Source organism: Schistocerca cancellata, chromosome 7 (genome assembly GCF_023864275.1).
Source record: "Schistocerca cancellata isolate TAMUIC-IGC-003103 chromosome 7, iqSchCanc2.1, whole genome shotgun sequence".
NCBI lineage: Eukaryota > Metazoa > Arthropoda > Insecta > Orthoptera > Acrididae > Schistocerca > Schistocerca cancellata.
In genome coordinates, this window is record NC_064632.1 from 153,475,274 (window position 1) to 153,479,035 (window position 3,762).

The 3,762-nt window shown below is 43.1% G+C and overlaps 1 non-coding gene across 1 annotated transcript; it reads left to right on the forward strand.

The window, feature by feature from the left end:
* The first annotated feature begins 1,104 nt into the window (after positions 1-1,104).
* On the forward strand, positions 1,105-1,176 carry Trnat-agu (transfer RNA threonine (anticodon AGU)). Its single transcript has one exon. It is a non-coding gene; the product is annotated as a tRNA-Thr (tRNA).
* The last annotated feature ends 2,586 nt before the right edge of the window (positions 1,177-3,762 follow it).

Below are 3,762 nucleotides of genomic sequence, written 5' to 3' on the forward strand. Positions count from 1 at the left end.
CGGGCCAGTTGTCTCTACTCTATTTGCGGTATGTAAGAAGAAGTCCCCGCTTTCATCACTCTCAGGGCGTCATACATGGCCGTCGTCAGATGGGACAATAATAACGTCTCGTGGTAGGAGGATAATGAGGTTTGTCTTTATGGCAACTGATCGGAGGTATGTGGTGCCGCGCTCGTGAATGCCCGGCTGACGGCGCGCTGTGTGGTTATAGCTTTGTGCTGTGGGTGATGGTGTGCATAAAATTGTTCACAAATATCGGTTCAACCAACTACTTTTCATTTTCAAATCAATTACTATTACTTATCAATTACTATTACTTATTACTATCGACTATACACAACGTTTTCGAAATAAATATTGCGGAGAAACCACACTCTTTGATAAATATCTGTTCGTTTCCTGGAATGAAAGTCGATAATAAGATAACATTTCAAGCGCACGCAGATAGGAAAATTGGTAAAAAAGCGTTCATTTTATAAGAAATATTAAATCTGATTATTAAAAATTCTGTGGTTTGTGGGTTACTATTTGTTTTTAATATTTTTATTCAATTGAGACAAATTTGCATTAAAGACGTCAGACGAAGAAAGAGCTAACGTAAACCAAATATTCATGAAGTTTTGGAATAATAATGAAATCTGGATATGGTGCTTTGTCTTCAGAAGGAAAGGGGCAGCGAATTACGTTTCTACGTAAGTACTGATAAGGTAATTACAAGCATCAGGAAATGCGTTCTCTTCTTGAGGTGATACTTCGAATTCATTCAGTTATTTCATAGGATAATATCAAAGCAAGTAAAGTAAACAAATAGAAGACGACTGATACCTTCAGCCAAAAGTGAAGGACGGATGGTGTGTTTCGGGTTGAATGGTAAAATGGAACAGTCTGTCTTCTCTTGAAGTCACTGGCCCATCACGTCATCCAACCAATGTAATACGTAACATGAGAGCACACCCAGTTAAGGAGGCTCAGCAGAACCTGAAGAGCCTCGGCAATTTTGTTTGTGTGTAAGGGGAAATTTAAAGTAGACTGGGGCGGCAGTGAGAATTTGTATCAAGGAAGGAGGCGTGTAAGGGTAGTCCGTGCAGTAGTGTGAATTGCTGTGCCAAGGTGGCTTAGTGGCTAACGCACCTGCCTAGTGAGCAGGAGTCCTGGGTTGGATTCCCAGCCTTGGTACAAATTTTCACTCACCACTTATATATACTTCAAATCATATCTGTATGAGGCTAGAAAAGCCTCTGAAACTGTATCATTTCGTTTGTAAAACGGAACATTTCGACTTGCTCTGTCTTCTCTTGAAGTCAGTGACCCACCACGTCATCCGACTAATGTAATACGCACCATGAGAACGCACCCAGTTAAGGAAGCTGAGCAACCACCAAGTTAATTTACCATGCACAGGTCATATTTTGCAGAGTTTGTTTCACGATTTTCCGACTTTGAAGACTCAGCAGCGACCCTTCTCCCTTTCTTCCAACTCTGTGCGGACTGGCCTCGGAAGACAACGGTACCGAACGGCCAGCGTGTCATCCTCAGCCAATAGGCGTCACTGGATACGGATATGAAGGGGCATGTAATGAGCACATCGCTCCCCGGCTGTTGTTCATTTTCGTGACCGGAGCCGCTACTTCTCAGACAAATAGCTCCTAAGCTGGTCTCACAAAGGCTGAATGCGCCCCTCTTGCCAGCAGCATTCTCCGTTTCCTATTGAGCAGGAATTTCACAAGAAAGAATATTAGAAGTCTTAAAAAGAATCATATAAAACCCTAAGCTACAGCTGCATAAATACTCCGAAAGCTACTGAACAGTGCATGGTGCAGGGTACGTCGTTGCGATATTATTAATTATTTCAATATTATTAATTAATTATTTCTGTGCGAAGCCATTGGCATAGTGAGCGACGAAGGGGGGCAGTTGTATGCCTTCGGACGTGCCCTAATCTCTCTTATCTTTTGTTCACAATCCCTACGCAAGCTGTATGTTGGTGGCAGCGCAATAGTAGCAGGTCATGACAAATCATCCAGTGGTGTTTCGTAAGAACAGTGTCTTCTTTATTCAGAAGATTCGTTTTTATTCGAACTTGCGTATGGGCTGGAATGACTCGTATCTGTCCTAACATCACGTCTCTGAATTCGATCTATGACTTTTGTCATGCTGCATGATAATGACTCCAAGCACTGGGACAGTATTGTAGGATCGGTCACGCTAGCGTACGGTATACAATTTCCTCTCCAGATGCACTGTATTTTCCCAGAACCCTTCCAAGAAATCTAAGTTTTTCTTTCGCTTTCACTAATACTGATGTGCGATCATCGCATGTAATGTTGTCACAGTTACTTTGAGACGTTACTTTCTTCTGTTCTCCGAGCTTCCGCAGCGTGGTGCCAAGTACCATTCGCAGACGCGGTCAGAATCCGCGCGTACTTCGCGTTGTGTGTCGCGCGAGACAAAGTACGCGACGTGTTGCTCCGCATATGTACTCGGAAGCGATTACTGGAGGACCGTGCAGCCGCTTCCTCCGGAGGTTCGAGTCCACCGTCGGGCATGTGTGTGTGTGTGTGTGTGTGTGTTGTTCTTAGTTTAAGTTAATTTATGTAGAGTGTAATTCTAGGGACCGATGACCTCAGCAGTTTGGTCCCGTAGGAATTCACACATATTTGAAAATTTGTGAACTGGAGGACCTCATTGAATTCTCTGTACTAACAAACATTCGAAATCGGTCCAAAAAAATTCACCAGCCCCCATTTACCCATGAGACAGGTTTAAACCTGAAACTTATTCTTAAGGGACCGTTCTCGTCAGTCAGCCTATGAAACAAGCGAATTTTAAGATTTTTATTTTAGAAACAAATGAAGCAATCAAAGTAAACCTTTTTGCATGTTAGTTATTAATTCTAGGATTACAGTTTCTGATATTTTTAAGGAAATTTGGTCATCATTAAGCCCTCCATCCGAGGAGTTATAAATACTGTATCCATAATGAGGTGTGTCCCTGACGAAAGTAACGCAGACGGCAAATCTTACGTGAAATCCGAAAACAAACGATTATCTTAATCTATAGGATATTGCGCAGGGAGTAATATCACACTTTTTTGAAATTTCGAAAAATGATAAAATGGCGGATGTTTGAAACAGAGACGTAGTCTTTGTCGTGTCCTTTTTGTCACATTTGAACAAATTAAAAAAAAAATCCTATTACTCCTTGCGGACATGCCTGAGGAGTAATTCAGCCAAATTTAAGAGAGATAGACTATGTTATCAAAAATATCCGGACACCCCCAAAAACATACGTTTTTCATATTAGATGCATTGTGCTGCCACCTCAGTAGTCATTAGACATCGTGAGAGCAGAATGGGGCACTCCGCGGAACTGATAGACTTGGAACGTGGTCAGGTGATTGGGTGTCACTTGTGTCATACGTCTGTACGCGTGATTTCCACACTCCCGAACATCCCTAGGTCCACTGCTTCCGAAGTGATAGCGGAGTGGGAACGTGAAAGGACACGTACAACACAAAAGCGTACAGGCCGACCTCGTCTGTTGACTGACAGAGACCGCCGACAGTTGAAGAGGGTCGTAATGTGTAATAGGCAGACATCTATCCAAACTGCATCAGGATCCACTGCAAGTACTACGACAGGCGCGAGGTGAGAAAACTCAGATTTCCGAGCGGCTGCTCATAAGCCACACATCACGCCGGTGAATGCCAAACGACGCCTCGCTTGTGTAAGGAGCGTAAACATTGGAGGACGGAACAGTGGT